This window comes from Vidua macroura, chromosome 2 (assembly GCF_024509145.1).
Source record: "Vidua macroura isolate BioBank_ID:100142 chromosome 2, ASM2450914v1, whole genome shotgun sequence".
NCBI lineage: Eukaryota > Metazoa > Chordata > Aves > Passeriformes > Viduidae > Vidua > Vidua macroura.
In genome coordinates, this window is record NC_071572.1 from 142,516 (window position 1) to 160,249 (window position 17,734).

Sequence of the window (17,734 nt, forward strand, 5' to 3'; positions counted from 1 at the left end):
GCGCCGGCCGCAGAGAGCGCGGATCGCGCGCCCCCTCGCGAGGCCGCCCGGCACTGCCGGTGCCTCCCACCGGTGCGGGGGCCTCGGGCGGCGCCGCTCGTCGGGAGAGAGACGGAACGCACCGGGCACGGAGCTCACCGGGCAGCGGGCACCGGGTATGGAACACACCGGGCACGGAGCTCACCGGGCAGCGGGCACCGGGTATGGAACGCACCGGGCACGGAACTCACCGGGCAGCGGGCACCGGGTATGGAACGCACCGGGCACGGAGCTCACCGGGCAGCGGGCACCGGGTATGGAACGCACCGGGCACGGAGCTCACCGGGCAGCGGGCACCGGGTATGGAACGCACCGGGCACGGAACGCACCGGGCGTGAAACGCACCGGGCACGGAACGCCCCGGGCACCGGGCATGGAATGCACCGGGCACGGAACTCACCGGGCACGGAACGCCCCGGGCACCGGGCATGGAATGCACCGGGCACGGAACTCACCGGGCACCGGGCACGGAGCGCCCCGGACACCGGGCGGCCCCGGCGCGGTGAGCGGGCTGCGGGGGCGCAGGGCTCGGTGCAGGGGCACCCTTGGCGGTTCGGCCCGGGCTCTGCCCCTGAGCTGCGCTCGGGGCGGGGTGGCACTGGTGGCTGCACGGCTGTGTTGGGGACACAGCTGCGTTCCCAGGCAGGTGTGCTGAGGACAGGTGGGCAGAGGCCGTGGTGAGTGTTGCTCTTCGGGATTTTTACTGGGAGTTACAGAGAGCGGTGGTAGTCTGTTGGTAGTGGTAGTAGTACTTTATTCAGTCTATTCAGCCGTTGTTCTATTCAGTGTCTCTACACATTTTGCAACCCACAAATTAGTGTATTTTGCTTTAAATAAATTACAGTCTCAAAGTGTCACTTTTAAAGTGAGTGGTCAGTATGTATATTTATTACTGGGATCATAAGGCTCAGTCCTCAGCGCAGTGCTAGATTTAACCAACGACCACATGGAAGAGTTTCTCTGACATGTATTTTATTAGTGTTGCTTTCCAGGTGATTCCTGGTAGATTCTGAGGTAGCCAGCACAGTGGCCACAGTTACAGCACAGGATGCAGAACCTTACGGGATCTCCTATATTTCTGTTTGTATTCTAGATGCGTGTTCTGTTCCTGCAGGTATGAAGGCATCCCTTTCGTTCAAGTTCCCTTTTCCTAACTGTTCATGATTTTGTTGATCTTGTCATAGCAGAGCTATGGATCTGGAAATTATATTTTGCTTTAGTTATGGGTTAAAACTTACAGGGAATGCTAGCCTGTCCTGCTGGTCCTTCAGAACCTGCAGGATTTCCAATTACACTGGCAGCCTGAAATTTGTGATGGAATAAATTGCATGGCAGCAAGTTGGGGAACGGCCACTGAGGTCAGTGCCTCCAGCCATCCCAGAAGTCCTTTCAGTCCTGTGTTTCTATATCCATAACAATATTCTGTGGAAACTGAGCTGACACTGAAACATGAACTGGGCATCTTGGGTTTAACACAGACCCAAATTGTTTTGGGGATGGGGGCGGAGCAGTCTGGGAGATTACTTTCCTTTGGTACCACACACAAGGTACCACATTTGCACTCCAGGAAGGGAGTGTGGGTCAGATTTCCATGTTAAAGGATGAGAAGGCAGTGTGCAGCCCTTCTTGGGTCTGTGAGTGTCTGATCCTTAGCTCTCACAGATACAAAATCCTGTAATCACTCACAACTTTATCAGGCTCTCATTTGAAAGAAGATGGGCCTCCTTTTGTTTCTATGTCCTTCATAGTTTGGAAAGGTGTTTTGTGGCCTGATTGCTGTCATAGGTAAAAATCTCCTCCAGACTTCTTGTTGTGTGTCCCACTCCTCGAAGGATCCCCCCAGGGCTCTGCATGACACTCAAATCATGTGAGGAATGCGCAGCTCACCCCAAATAACAGAAAACATGTAGCAGGGCAGCACGGGGGCCCCATGATGCTCCCACCCGCACTGGGTGCAGAAGGGGAGGTGCACAATGAAAAGCATCTGCTGCAGCAGCTATCTATAGTCCCTTGTGTTTGGAGAGGGCCCTGCACACCTGACCTCAGAGCTGACGTTAGAGAACCCCAAAGGAGGAGCAGGGAGACTCCAGAGAGTCACAGCCAGGCTGCCCAGCCTGGCAGGGACATGCCAGCACTGCTCAAGGACAGGGGAGAATGGGTGGTATTGTCCCCACAGATGGGCACTCTGTACCCATAGGGTGAAGGCACTTCAATTCCAGGTGAACCAAGGAAGTCCGAGTCTCTCTACAGGCTGACTCACCAACTCGAGATGTGTACTTCTGATCCTCTATTTTCCCTTTCCTGTTCTGCTTTCTCAACCACTCAGGTGCAAGCTGAAGGTTATCAGTTGATTATCAGCATAGTGTCTGTATGGGCTTGCACCTGGGAAACAGTTACAGATCTGTATTTTCCTAAGCAGGAGGGCTGTGCTGTCGAAGCATTGCTACCTAAAATACTTGGTTGTAGCATTATGGATATTGTCCTGTTGTTCCCCATTACTGCAAGAGTAGAGGGCTGGATTCATCTGACAGTCCAGGACAATGTGGTAAGATTTTGATCTGGGAGAACATATGGTTTGAGCCTCGGATCTCAATCATTTTATTGTAATGTAATGTCACAGAGAGGCCTCAGTGATGGGGCAAGACCTTGTCTAGCTAAGGGCAGTAAAATACAGAGCTAAGCAACACAACTTGTGAGTTATGCACATGGAAGTTGTGAGTGTACAGTATAAACACTGCACAAAGTACATCTGTGTCATCAAAAAGACTGTGAGTAATAAAATAAGATACAGTCACAGAATCACAGAATAGTTTAGGTTGGAGGAGACTTTTAAGAATCATCTAGTCCACCCCTCTGACACGGGGTGGACAAGGACATCTTTCATTAGACCCAGTTGCTTAAAACCCCATCCACCTGGCCTTGATCACTGAAAGCAATCACAGGAACTTGGTCACAGGAGACTTGCTTCCTGGTCATTGTTAAGAATGTAAACATCTCCAAAAAAAAGCCATCACTGTCCAGGAAAAAACTGTGATTTTTCTCATTCTTTGATGTTCACTGGAATCTTGTCTCCATCAAAAAGAGTGATAGAAAGGAATTTTAGAAGATATCCTTAGATATAATGGCAGTGATGTCAGAAGTGGAGGGAAGAAACAATCATCCTCTGTCTTATCACAGAAGTTAGGAAGTGCAGGAAACAGTTGTGAGGACTTTCAAGAGTGGTTTGTTTTATTGCCTTGTGGAGACTGCAGTAGAGGAGGAGGAAGTGAGATATGGATGTGCTGGAATGCTAGCCTGGAGGGATAGGTTTTGCACTGGTGGTATAATGATGTAGATTTGTGAATCAGCACTTGAGGAGATGTGGCAAACAAGAATGCTGAAGATGGAGTTTGTTTTTCTGTTGTTCGTGTTTTACAGATAACTTTGACCAGAAGATCCGGGGGAAGTACCAGTGTGCTAATATTTATAGGATGAAAATGACATGTCTTGTGAAATTGTTCAATTCTACAGTATCAGCCCTGGACAGAATAATGGAAGGGTTGGCCACACATTATCAGGGGGAATGATGACTGCCATTAACTCTACAGCCAATGTACATTTCCAAGAAATGTAATTTATGCCTGTTTGGAATACCACCAGTGGAGATACATTGCTATCCCAGGATATTTTGCTTCCCTTTTTAATCTTATGCAATATTGTGGTCTTTTAAAATCTATGCGTTAGTAATTTAGAACTTCGTAAAGTTGTGTTATCCAGTTCATGTTGAAGGACAAGAGCTTGACTTTAGGCACTGCTGGAAACAGCAATTTTGGAAAAATTACTAGAGTTTTGAAAATTATGTCTTTTTGCAGGAGGACACTCTCAAGCTCCACATCAAGGGATGCCGAGCTCCACCTGCCTTCCTTTTGCTCAGTGGGAGCACTCTTCATCTGCTCACCTACGACAGAGCTCCTGTGCTACCTGCTGCTTTCCCTATTTTAAGGATACATTACCAAACATATCAGTTGCATTTACATTCAGTGATTCTCTGCGTTTTGTGAATAAACATGGATTGTACCATTAGCATGGTACTCATGATAAACTGACACTCCATGTGCTGCTGTGTTGCAGGTATGTCTGTGCTGTTCAGAGACCTTGAAACACTGGATCAATTTACTTTTTCTCTCTGTGATGCCTTAAGTTTTAGATTTCATATTTTCCAGATTCTGTACTGCCTTAGTGTATAACACGGAACTTCATATCAATTGTCAGCAAGTTCTCCTCGCAGTTCAGTCACACAAAATAATCCTTTTCCAGCCCCAAAACCAAGGACGCCTCTGCAGCTTCAGCTCCAAAAGGTGTAAGCAGCAGGGAATTGAGGAGAGCAAACTGGGAGGATGGGACCTCATAACTTGGAGCTGTAACTGGACAATTAACCCCAATATGGAAATGGACCAAAACCTATAAAAGTGTGAAAACTTGTGACTCTGAGTCCATCTTGGGTGTAGCCACAGCCAGGCTCTTGTATTGCCCAAGGTGCATCCTTTAAAGTCCTTTTAATAAATGCCTACTTTATTCCTTTGAAGAGTCAAAGAGTCAGCCTCTGTTCTAGGTCTGCCTCTCTAGGCATCATCTGTACAGGCCGAACTGCAGTTTGAGTTATTGCACAGCGTGGACATTTTCAAAGAGTTACTGAGCAAGACAGAAGCCTTTAACTTCCACTGAGGGAAGCTGAAGTTCCAAAAGTAACCTTTATGCCTGTGTTTAGGGACCTGGTGTTTGGGGTGCTGTTCCTGCAGCTGCTTTGATCAGCAGATTCAAGCCTCTCAGAGCTTCATTTGTATTTAAGAGGTAACGACCCTGCCTTGTTCTTCTCTCCAAATGCACAAGTTACACACTGACTGTTTCACAGTTTCTTTGGTGACTTGAAAGCTTTCAAAAATCTGGCTCTTCCATTGTTTCCTCCTCACCTCTGTCTCAATTCCCTATCTGTAAAATGGGGATAAGACCAAATTTCATACCTCCAAGGGGAAAAGCATGAAGGAAAAAAAAGGATTTTTTGTCACATTGGAGAAAACTGATGTCTGTGAGACATTTGTCAGTAGTACATGAAGAGCTGATTAAATGCTGATCAGTGATTAATCAACTTCTCACTTAAACTCTGTTGCTGCTTTTCCAATAGATGATTGTCAGCAGTAGGGCTGTTTCCAGGAGAGTGCCACAGAGCACTTCATGGGTACAGATTGGTGTCTGTGTCTTGGAAAGCAGGAATTAAAGGAATTAGTGATTGCATTAGGTGACCGACAAAGCAGAGGTCCCACTTTAATGAGACAGCTAGACCAAAAGGTGTTTTGAAGCATATATGAAAAGTAGAATAGAACAGTTGAAAGAGACCAATATTCATCTAGTTCAACTGCAAGAAGGATTGGCATTACTTACGTTTATTTCATTAAAAATGATTACTGGCAGAATGTCAGTGTTCTGGGATCAGCATTTCAAACCCCTCTTGGTTAGACATTGAAAGGAGTTGTGATTTGAGGTCTCCCCTGTATTCAGAGGTTGAGGGCTCTTCAGTTGTAAAATGGTTGTAAAATTGACTAGTATGGATCTACAACAAGACTTTCAGAAAACGAAATCCAATCTGTATTTGGACTGTGAGCAGATTTTGTCAAGCTCCCAGCCACATGATGCATCTACTCTGCTGGCAACTGACATTATTTCTTACCAACTTCCTGATGTTTCAAAGATCACCAATATTGTAATGTTTGTCAGCAGACATAGTACTGCTTTCCCCAAGTTAGAATTCCCCATCCACATGATGTTTAAACCAGAATCACACATACCCATTTATTCCCAGGAGGCTTAGATGGACAGGACTAGAACAGAGTCCTTCTCCAGTGTTCTGGCTCCCAGTTCTGCAACATCTTCTCACAGTTTCATCCTGCTGTTATTGCTGCTTCCAGGATCTCCTAACCTGACACAGATATCTACCCAGTCTCCAGGGAGTCTCTGGTCTAGGAGTTTGGCCTTACAGCATCTGAGCCATAGTGTCATCACTTTGGGGCCCCACACATGGATGGCAAGGGAGGAAACAGTGTAAATTGTGCTGGCCCCTGCTTTCTTGTGGTGAGATCTGCAGTTGCCAGAAACTTCCAGTCTTTGTTCTGGGCTGGGAATGGGTTTCATAATGGGGAGGAAGGCACTTTCTATTCTGAGAGGAGAAAGCAGCATCAAGGAAGGTTTTAATTTTCTGCCACCGGTGCAGAGCAGACAGTTTGCTGGCAGCTGCAGGGCTTGATAAACAGTCCTGATCCAGTCTGTCACATGGAGGGGGACTGCAGCAATGGAGCACGTTCTTGTCCTGTGAGAAAGAGTCCTTGCTGGAGTGATGCCTAAAGATTTTTGCTTTTTATACATTTTTCATAAATTTGTAGCTTTATGGACTGTTAATACGTACTTATAATTTCTAGTACTTTCTCTGCCCTCTCCCATAATTTAACAAACCCTTAGGAATCCATTCTTGAAATTCTATTTAGTCTCAATTTTTATGCCTTCCCCTGCAATTGGGCATTTTTTCTCTGGTACAGTCGTGCACCCTGAGGTCATACCATGAAAATTGTCTGGTTAGTATTTTTCAAATGTTTTGAGGGAGGGTTCTTGTTTATATACCATTCTTACTTTTTTTATTCCTCCCATCTTGCTGATGCTATTTTTCCATCTTGTTACCCTCATCTGTTAGTGGTTCCCATTGCCTTTGCTAGTTCCTTTCTCTGCCATGTTTTTGTTTTCACATGGTAAGTATAAATTTAAATTCTGCATCCATTTGCAAAAGCTGCTGCTTCCTTCTGTCCCCCTTAATTTGATTCATATTTCCTTCCACCTTTTCTGCCTATTCAACTGGTCGTTTTGCTGATTTTAATATCACCTTGCTTTTTCCTGGTGTTTCTGAAATGCACTTTGTAAGAAATTGATCTGTCTCTGGCACCTTCATGGTGTCCCTGTCTACATCCTGAGTCCTTTAGCAGCTTCAATGCGTTTATTTGACATTTCTCAGGTCTAAATTGATACCTTATGTAGTTTGAACTGAGTCAGGTGCCAGGGGAGTGCTGTACTGCTGCTTTTCCATTGCTGTCTTTCCCTCTACCCTGCTTCCTTTCATCTTCTCTTCAGAGCAGTGCTGTGTTCAACTTTTTAGTGTTGCTGTCACCAGGTCCACCCTGCCAGCCTTTCTTTTTTCAGTTTCTGGCTCTTTCTCTTTTTCTGCTCAGCCATGGCTCACACTTCTCCACTGACTAATTCTCTTCATGCTCTAATGTTCTCTACCCTTGATTAATTTTTTCCTTCTCTTCCATTACAATCTAAACCCTGAAAATCCTCAGCCTTTAAAGACGTCTAGGATCTCCTTCACCTCTTGCACTGGTTCCTCCCACTTTCACTTTGCCATCTTCCTAAATTAAAATGGGAAGGTTCAAAGTTCGGCTTATTTCCTTGTCCTTCATTTCAGGTGGATTTGACCTGTTTTAGCTCATTCCTCAAACTCTTTCCTCCTCCTGTGCTCAGTTGTTTCTTTGTAAGAGCTCTCTGCTTCCTCCCACAGGAAAGGAACAGGAGATAACCTCTTCTTTTTCTTTGCCTTGTTTCATTTTTCTCTTTCTTCTCCCCATCACTAATGCAGAAATTTCTTACCTATTTTGTTATTGCAATCTCAAGTAACACACTCCAAGGACTTCAAGCTTAGAATTTCAAATAGTTTATGTGACTAATTATTTGCTCTAGAGGGGAAGATGAAGTTTGTAGGTGGTGTTTGTACAACAAGTAGTGACTTTGCAGCATGATGGGCTCTGTATCTCAGTCTCCAAGGCTACAGGCTACAGCAGGAGTGAACATAAAACCTGTGATGCACAACATCACTCAGGCACAAAGTAAGTGCGGTGAGACATGCTAATTTTCTGTAAACAACACTTAACCCTTATGTTTTGCTTCTTTATTTGAGAAATTATCAATTGTACAAATAAAACAAAGATCTGCAGTAGTGTGTAATACAGGTGAAGGATAATGTTTCTCACAATCACCCAATTCTAAAAGCTGCATATTGTTCATTGTTTACCATGGCTGTGACAGAGGCTGCTGAAGCCACTGCAGGTCCCAGGGCTCCTCAGGTCGGTGATGTTGGATATGTAGCCTTTCTAAGTGCAGACCTGGACACGGGGTGGAACAGACCTGGGAAGGTGCTAAGAAGAGTCCTTTGACAGTAATGAAACCAGAGGATATTATTCTTATTCTATATTAGAATAGAATAGTTTCACTTGAAAGGGATGTGCAAGGATCATCTAATCCAACTGCTCAACTGCTTCAGGGGTGACCAAAAGTTAAAGCTTTAAGGCATTAAGGGCAATGTTCAAATGCCTCTTAAATAGCCACAGGCCTGGGGCATTGACCATCTCTCTAGAAAGTCTGTTACAGTGTTTGACCAGCTTTTCTGTTAAAGAAATGCTTCCTAATGTCATCTGAACCTCCCTGCTCAGATTAAAAAACAACACAAATTTTTCTGATTCCTCTACTGTTGTGCTCCCTGCTCACGTGATTTTACTTTGAACACTTTTTCAGGTTTGTCAGATCCAGGATGAATGGAGAATGTTCAGTTGCTTAAGATCAGATTTTGCCTTCATTAAAGAACCACAGAACCTGGAGTGGGACAACCACCAGTACCAGTGGAGGCTGGGGATGGAGAGATTGAGGGCAGTCCTGCCAAGACGGGGGATACCTGTGGATGGAACACTGGCTGTGAGCCAGCCGTGTGTGCTGGCAGCCCAGAAAATCCATCAGTTCTGGGGCCAGCTCCAGGGAGGTGATTCTCCCCTCTCTGCCCAGGTAAGACTGCCTCCAGCTCTGGGGACCAGCAGGAAGGACGTGGAGCTGCTGGTGGGAGCCCAGAGGAGGCCACGGAGATGGTCCCAGGCTGGAGGCCCTCTGCTGTGGGGACAGGCTGGGAGAGCTGGGGGAGCTCAGCCAGGAGAGGAGGGGGCTCCAAGGACACCTTGTTACAGCTTTTCAATACTTAAAGGGGGCTTATGAGAACAACAAAGATACTTTTTACCAAGGCCTGTAGTGACAGGACATGGAATAATGGTTTTAAACTAAAAGAGGGTGGATTTTGACATAGCAGAGACATGTTCACATAATTAAGGTTAAGGGTTTTTTGTTTGCAATCCATGATAATGTTTCACTGAATATTCTTATCCTTGAAAAACTCTAATCCTTGAATTTTCTTGACCCTTTTGTTTAATTATGTCTTGAAATCATAAGATCTACAGTCTAAACACACATATAACTGTGGGTTTTATCTTCAGGATTTAAATGACTCAGCGATGCAGTTGCTAGCAGTCACAAATCCCAAACCGACAGAAAGAGTACTGTGAATTGGACAGTCATCTTGTAAAACACATGTCATAGAACTTCACTGAGTAATCTTTTCCTTGATTTAATAACATATATTAGGGGAAAAAAAGAACCCTAACCCACAAACAAAACCCACCAAAACACAAACAAAAAATTAAACCAAAAAGAAACCCAAAGCAAAGCCCCTCACATGCATGTTTTCACTGAGAAGTTTCCAGTCACCAGAAATTTACAACATTGTTAGTTAAGTTGCTCATATTGTTAATTACTTAGGCTGTTAAATTATGTATCCCGCTTTTGATCTGAATTGGTCTGTTTTATAAGATTGCATCCAGGACAGTTTTGCACTCTGTTACATTCAATCTAAAAGACTGGTAATTGTTCAAAACACTTTTTAAGAAATCTTCCCTAAATATATCTACTGCATTGGATATTTATATTTATATATTTATATACCAAATATTTCTAATATGGTAGAATTGATTAAAAATTGCTTCCATTATCAACTGCTGCAGTTATGCATGCCCATTCTGTCCATTCTGGAATGCAGAGACAATGTAAGAATCAAATTGTTTCCATCAGAAAAATGAGCATTTCCACACCCTCCTTACACCCGTGCTGTTAACAACATGCTTCTGAGGTACAGAAATCAGCCTCTTCATTTCTGTGGATTCTAGGTTTCTCTCTATTACCTTTATCAGGTAGTTCCTCATACAGGGAAGTCTGATGCCTTAGCCAAGGGCAGCAGAGTATTGGGCCTCAGTTCAACAACAGCAACAACTACACAAGCAAAACTGGTTGCAATTTCAGACTGTAAAAATACAGAATGGGAATCAGAGTGTTGATGGGGCCATCAACTGACAAAATAAATTTCTGGCTTGTTTGGTCAGTTATCAGGGTTCAATTCTCTCTGACCTGATTCTTTTAGAAAGACCATGTGAGGAGGATTTATTGTTTGGAAGCAGATCTACTTACTTGAAGATACTTGGCATTATATAATTTGATTTACAGATATGCCTCAGCTTTTACACCTTTCTTACTGTATCCCTCACTTCATGGACACAGCCAGTAGAGCCCGTCAGAGAGGTTTTATAGTATTGCCTGATGAGCTTCTAGAAAGTGTTTAGATTTTGTAAGGCAGGCAAGTATAAATGCTATAGACTGGAAATTGTACCTTGTCTGCTTTGTGAGTTTGTGATCCCATGGCAAATTAGTGGCTGCCAAAGACTTCCATCCTGAGTAATAGATAGGACCCTGTTCTTGGTCATCAAATAGAATATCATAGAAGAGTATAACAAACTTTGAAATGTTAAATATAAAATTACACTACCGCTTGTGGAAAAAAAGAAAACTTTGAAGGATAACTAACACCCTGGCTTTAAAATCAGTGACTCTGCACTAGCTGTGGGACTGACATTCTCTGCAGTTACCTAAGGTGTCATTCAATTTAAATGAAAGGAGGAAAAATCATCCCATGCAGGTGTTCATAAAGATGACGTGAGAAGGGTTTAACCCATATGGTTACTGGAAGAGTTCAAGGCCAGTTTGGATGGAGCAACGTGGTCTAGTGAAAAGTGCCCCTGTCCATGGCAGGGGGGCTGGAGCTAGATGATTTTTAAGTTCCTTTCAATCCAAATCACTGAGGAATTGTGTCTGTGATTATCCTTCCTGACTAAAGCCTTACTGAAGCTGAGCCACCAACATCTGCTGATCTCCTCTCCTACCCTAAATCATCTCCTTGTAGGAGGCTATTGGGTTATTTGAGCATAATTTTCTCTTTATAAATCACAGAATATTCTTAGCTGGAAAGGACCCACAAGGATCACCAAGTCCACCTCTTAAGTGAATGGTCTGTACAGAGGTTGAACCCACAACCTTGGCATTATTAGCACCATGCTCTCACCAACTAAGCTAAAATCTTTGCTAATTGCTCCCAATCACCTTTGTGCCTTCTTGTGTTTGGAAATGCTTTTCAGGAAGGTTTACTCCGTCACCTTTCTAGGGACAGAGGTGAGGCTGACTGGCCTGTACTGACTGGCCTGTAGTTCCCTGGATCCTCCTTTTTGTTCTTCTGGAAGATAGGAGTGATATTTGCTTTCTTCTGGCTGTCAGGAGCCTCCCTTCATCACAGGCCCTCTCAAAGAAAATCATGAGTGGCCTCACACTGATGTTCCCAGCTCCCTCACCACCCATGGGTGCATCCTTTCAGGTCTCTGTTAGAAGTGGTCCCTATGTCAGTCTGCTACACTGAAGGTATATAGTCCTTGCTCTCTTTGGTCTCAGAGGCCTGCAGTCCCTGGAGGCTGCTGTTCCATGTCCTTCAGCACGGGGGTGCTTGCCCCCTTTGGTCGTGGGTCCATGTTTTCCTTAGTTTTCCTGTTGCTACAGACATATCTGCAGAAGCCTCTCTTACTGCACTTCGCATCTCTTGCCATATTTGACTCCACGTGGGCTTGGGTTTTCCCTATCCCTTTTCTTCTTGCTTGGATAACACCTCTATATTCCCCCTGAATCACCTGTCCCTTCTCTCATCTCACAGCACGTCTCAGTGGCCCGAGTTATTTCTGGACAATTAAATCATTAAATTGACTCATAAGCCAAATTTTCTTCTTCTGCATTAGTTATGGCCCTTAAGGTTGTGTAAAACAGGATCAGCAAAGTAGTGGTTTGTAGCCTGGTTCTGTTGTTGGAGGAGCAACAGGGCTGGGATTTAACCTGGAGGACTGAGTAACTTTTAAAGTGAATGATAGGCTCATATGTGCACTTTTAACCTAGGGGATGTTTTGGGATTGTGACTTGGATTGGATTATGTGATGTTACCTAATGGTCACATGTTTGTCAGATTATGTGCATCATGGTATCTTAAACTGCAAGGTAGCAATCTGTTATTTTGGGTTTTTTTAAATAGCTCAAACACAATATGTTTAGCAGGCACTGGTCAGTGTCTGGGTCTCACAAGCAATGCTACACCACAGATAGCTAATATTCCTGAGATCAGCATTGTGTCCGACAGAAACTCAGAAACTCCCACAAGATGGAGCTGCACCATACCAGTTCATTCTGCCTTGCTCTGGGCTGGCGGTCCTTGTCTGTGTGTGTGTGTGTGTTTGTGTGTTTGTGTGTCTGTCTGTCTGTCTGTATGTGTGTGTCTGTATGTGTGTCTGTGTCTGCGTGTGTGTGTCCGTGTCTGCGTGTGTGTGTCCGTGTGTGTGTCTGTGTGTGTGTGTCTATGTGCCTGTATGTGTGTCTGTGTGTGTCTGTCTGTGTGTGTGTGTGTGTCTGTCTGTCTGTGTGTACCTGTGTCTCTGTGTGTCTCTGTGTCTGTATGTGTGTCTGTGTTTCTTTGTGTGTCTGTGTCTCTGTGTCTGTGTGTCTATGTCTGTCTGTGTTTCTGTGTCTCTGTGTGTGTTCATGATCCTCTCCACAGACGACTGCCCATCCTATTTGTGGTATCTGATGCATGCACACAGCACATTCTGCACAGACTGTCTCCTCAGTGTGGCAGTGCTCCCGTTTGCTGTTGGCATCTGCAGTCCAGAGTATTTGTGGGATGTCATTGCATCCCAGTGCGCAACAGTTGTGGATGATAAACATGGTTTGTCACAGGGAAAAAGAAGGTCAGGGAAAAAGAAGGTCAAGCCATCTGCATTGTTTTTCCCTGGAGAAATCATCAGATCTTACTTCAGACCTGCCACTCCATGGCAGACCAGAGCCTGAACCAAAGCTTGAGCACAGATAAATTTGGTGCAAGTGGGCAATCCCTGGACAGTACCCTCACCCCTGCAGAATTCTCACAAGTCTTTGCTGCTGGGCAGAAGAGTCCAATGGAGTCGGCAGCATGTGGGTGAGATTTGACTCTACTGATCTCAGAGCCTTTCCTTCCTGAACAAACATTTTCCATTCTGAAATAATCACCTCACTATATATAGAAAACTCCTCCAAAGCAAAAGCCATGTTCTTTAGGAAGGGGTAATTCAAAAATTGTTTTGTTCCTTTCACCGGAATCAGCGGGTCCTTTGCTATCAGGCTTGTACCTGTTTGTGAACACCAAAGGCATGTGTCACCTCATGCAGAAATACCCTGGATTTCCCCCGCAGCCCCTGCCCCCTGCCCCCAGCCCGCAGATTCCGAGGCTGTGTCTGTAATCACAGTCCACGGCATTTCGGAAACCACCCCCCCATCTTGCTTCCTCCCAGCTGATTTTCAGGGGAACAGAAGGAGACTTGTTTGCTACCAGGGAGGAAGTCCAGGCCTTAGCAAGCAGCTTTCTAAGAGGCACCGGTGAGAGCGGTGCGCTTCAGTCAGCGCTCAGTGGCAGAACTGCTGCCAAATGAGGTCACCCTGCTGCAAACGTGGATGGAGAGATCTCGGAGGAGGAGAGTGGAAGAAGCCAGTACAGGAAGTAGAGCAGTCAGTAGCACAGGGCTCAGCTCAGTCAGTTCACCCTCTGGAAATGTTGATTTCAGTTTAGTCTTGGCTCACAGATGAACATGTATTAGATGGTTTCTTTCTCATCATTATCTCATTTCCTTTCCTCATACAATGATTCCTTGGTTTGGCACAGTTCAGCCATCGCTTTGGGCAGGGTTTCATGGGGCAGGCAGCACTCAGGTTCAAAGGGCAGTTCAGACACCAGGACGGGATGGCACTATCCACGTCCTTTGGGAATCACAAAGATCACAGAAGCTCTGGGACAGACTCTGCCTCTTGAGAAAGGCCACAGACTGCTAGAATTGGAGAATACCAGGTTGGAAGTGATCTCAGGGGTCATGTGGTGCAAGTTTTCTGGGCAAAAGCATGGTCCATAAGAGCTGGCCCAGTACCCTTATTAGCCAAGATGTACAACTTTGCTAGGGATCTGTTATGTCTTTTTCAGGGTTATTCTAGTGATTAATTCCTCCTTCCACTGAACTACTGCTCTTTCCTTTCAGTTTGTATAACTTCCAACAGATCCACAGTATGTCTCCTGTTACACCTTTATTATAAGATTGAAACATTATTATTATTGAAACAACTAAAAATTTTCATTCTTAGAGATCCTTAGAAATCATTACTTTTAAAAATCTTACTAAAGGTGCTCACATGGAAGCTTGTTCCTTGGATCCTGACTCATGACTCTGGCCATTCTGAGTTTTCTACAGTCTTTATAAATATTGAACATTAGGTTTGCATCTTAATGCTGCAGTAACAGAATTTCCTTGTTGTTCTGTGACCTTCTGTTTAGTCAGTTTATATTTCCTTGAAGGTCATTAGTCAAGATACTAAAAACATTGACAGAAATTTAAAATTATTATTATTATTATTCCTTGGTAGGAAGTTTATCTGCTTAATAGGAACAATATACTGTACAGATAGACAGAGAAAAACCGTCTGTACGGTTTGGTTTATAGGCACCTCTAGGTTGAATATTAATCAGCTGAGGGCATATTGTAAAAACAAAGTAACATCATTTGATGTGGTATAAACAGGAATATGACTTGCAGGATGCATGAACTAACATTTCTGGCTCTGCTTTGCTGTGATCAGGCCCACAGCCAGACTGTGTCCAGTACTGTGTGCAGGGCACCCCAGAGAATGTACAAAAATTTGTGAACGTCCAGAGGGAACAATGAGAGGTTCAGAAAATGCCATATGAAAAGATCAAATGCTCTGGGCAATTTAGGTTAGAGAAGAGTGAAAAGATACGATGACCACCTTGATTTGTAAAGCACAGTTGCAAAGAGAACAATCTACTTCCAGTGTTCATGACAGGTAGTACAAGAAATAATGTTTAAATAATAGTAAATAAAATTTAGCACTGAATAGATTGACTGGCAAGTTTATGAAATCTTCATTATGGGTGGACTTTTAGCACTAGCTAGGTGCACATCTGCGAGGTATGGCAGGTGTTCCTGGGTTCAACTGAAGCCTCTTTGAGGTGAGGGAATGAATCCTCTGACAGCCCTAGATCTTTCTTCTTCTGTTTAAAACCTGCCTCTACTATGCTATTTAAAAAATACCTGCCAGAGCTTCACCAAATTTCCAAGAGTATAAACATTCTTATCAACCAATTGAATTCTACCTGCTCTACCTTAAAAGCGTCCATCACATGAAGCCCAGGGAGAGGATCTTACATTCAGGGCTTCAAGAACAGCCCCTATGGCACAGGAAAGTATGCCTGTTGAGAGAACTTTGTGTGACAGGAGTTCTGTGTCCACCTAGACAAGCAGGGAATGCAGAAGAACTCTTCCACTGTGAGGTTCAAAACTCTCTCGTTGGGTTGGATCCAGAAGCAGCTCACAGGAACATTTCCTCTTGTACTGGCTGTGAATACAGAGCTGCACAGTTGAGGTACCAGCTCCATTTGTAGGTGAAATGATCCTGCAGCTCTTTCTCTGTTCATGGATTTAATGGATTCTCTTTCACGGCTTTGAAAGGAATTCTAAATAGCAGAGGCAAACTTGGGATCTCACATGAAAAAGACTTTCTCCTGTCTCAGGGAGAGCTGTCCCCTCACTTTCCCTCCAGCCCCAGCCATGTATGTTACTAGCAGGTGCCTTATTTTATTTTTAACCTCCATTCTGCATGGAGGAAGCCTTTGCTTGCTGCAAACATCCGGGAATCAGAGCCTAAGCACATCCTAGAAGGATTTCCTGTTTGGGACTTGGAGCTAGGCTTCAGCCTGCACAAGCAGAAGCCTCTGAGCCTCAGTTCTGCCATGCCATGGGCCAAGTGGCCACTGCCTGCTTTGGGAGTAAGCTGCCGTCGAGCAAGAAGGTGCCAAACTGCCCAAGCACTTCCCACCTGCTAGGGATGAGGACAGGAACATGCACGGCTGGGTAGGATGTACCTGAGTCAGGGTTCAGGGTTGGTGTGGTGTGGCAAAGCAGCATTGTGAGGGGTGGTATCATGGCATCCCACCATGTTTGCTGCACTCTTGGAGCGCAGTGTGGAGAGTGTGTTTTCTGTGCTCATCTCAGCTGAGCTTGGGCTCAGTTTGCTATATTTTATCACCTCCTATTAAATATGATGACCAGTAATGGTCTGCCCTGAGTAGGTGAATAACGTATTTTTGCCCTTGCTTCTGTGTCATAGTTGCTCTCACAAAGCACAGCTCGGCTTAACCTCTTTCTACCGGTCCACATATACATGTCAGAATGGCTGTGGAAGGTCTCTCTGAATGTCCAAGCACGTAATATGGCTCTGTTCTCACCTCTCTTGCAAAGCTGCTCCCAGAATATCTAGTAAACTAGAATTTACTAGAAGACCAAAACGAATCCACTAATGTCTATCTTTGAATAGAGGGAGCACTTGAGAACCAATTGCAAGTCTGAGAGGAGGGTTGTTTGATGATCTGAGGCAATGCCATGGGCTGAGGACTAACAAAATCATTGGTTTTGAAGGAAGGATTGAAGGGAATGACCTAGGAAAATGCAGATTGCTTGCAGTAGTATAAAGGATTCAAAGCAGATTTTAAAGGAAAATGATAATTTGAAAACATGTCCATAATGTGATAGGCTCTGTGCTCTTCAGCATCCTCATAAATTACTTGGATGCAGGAATGGAAGGAATACTGAGCAAGTTGGCTGTTGATATAAAACTGGGAGGAACTGTTGACTCCCTGGAAGGCAGGGAGGCCTTGCAAAGAGACCTGGACAAATTAGAGGATAGGGCAGTCACCAACCAGATGAAGTTTAACATGGGAAAGTGCCAGGTTCTGCATCTGGGATGGGGCATCCTGGATGTACATACAGACTGGGAAATTAGATGCTGGAAAGCAGAGCTGTGGAAGGAGACCTGGGAGTCTTGGTCAGCAGAAAGCTGAATCTGAGACAGCAGTGCCCTGGCAGCCAGGGGGGGACATCCCTGTCCTGGGGGCAGCAGGCCCAGCATGGCCAGCCAAGCCAGGGAGGGATTATCCCACTCTGCTCTGCACTGGGGAGGCCTCACCTGGAATATTGTATGGAAGTTTTGGCACTGCAGTGTAAGAAAGATATTAAAGTATTAGAGAACCGCCAAAGGAGGGCAAGAGATGGTGAAGGGCCTTGAGGGGAAGCCATGTGAGGAGCAGCTAAGGGCACTTGGTCTGTTCAGCTGGAGAAGAGAGCTCAAAGCTGTCTACAACTTCCTCATGAGGGGCAGAGGAGGGGCAGACACTGTGGTGACAGTGACAGAACCCGAGGGAATGGCCTGAAGTTGTGTCAGGAGAGGCTTAGCTTGGATATTAGGAAAAGGTCCTTCAGCCAGAGGGTGACTGGGCACTGGAACCCAGGGCAATGGTCATGGCACCTAGCCTAACAGAGGCTTCACGGAGCATTTGGATAATACTGTCAGGCAT

General features: G+C 45.0%; 1 long non-coding RNA gene across 3 annotated transcripts; it reads left to right on the forward strand.

Moving 5' to 3' along the window:
• The first annotated feature begins 52 nt into the window (after nucleotides 1–52).
• Nucleotides 53–4,603, forward strand: LOC128804225 (uncharacterized). Of its 3 annotated transcripts, none has more exons than XR_008435978.1 (2): nucleotides 53–247; nucleotides 3,891–4,603. It is a non-coding gene; the product is annotated as an uncharacterized LOC128804225 (long non-coding RNA). The 3 variants fall into 3 exon arrangements; XR_008435980.1 differs by having other exon boundaries at nucleotides 53–155; XR_008435979.1 differs by lacking the exon at nucleotides 53–247 and adding an exon at nucleotides 1,053–1,153.
• Nucleotides 4,604–17,734: the final 13,131 nt, after the last annotated feature.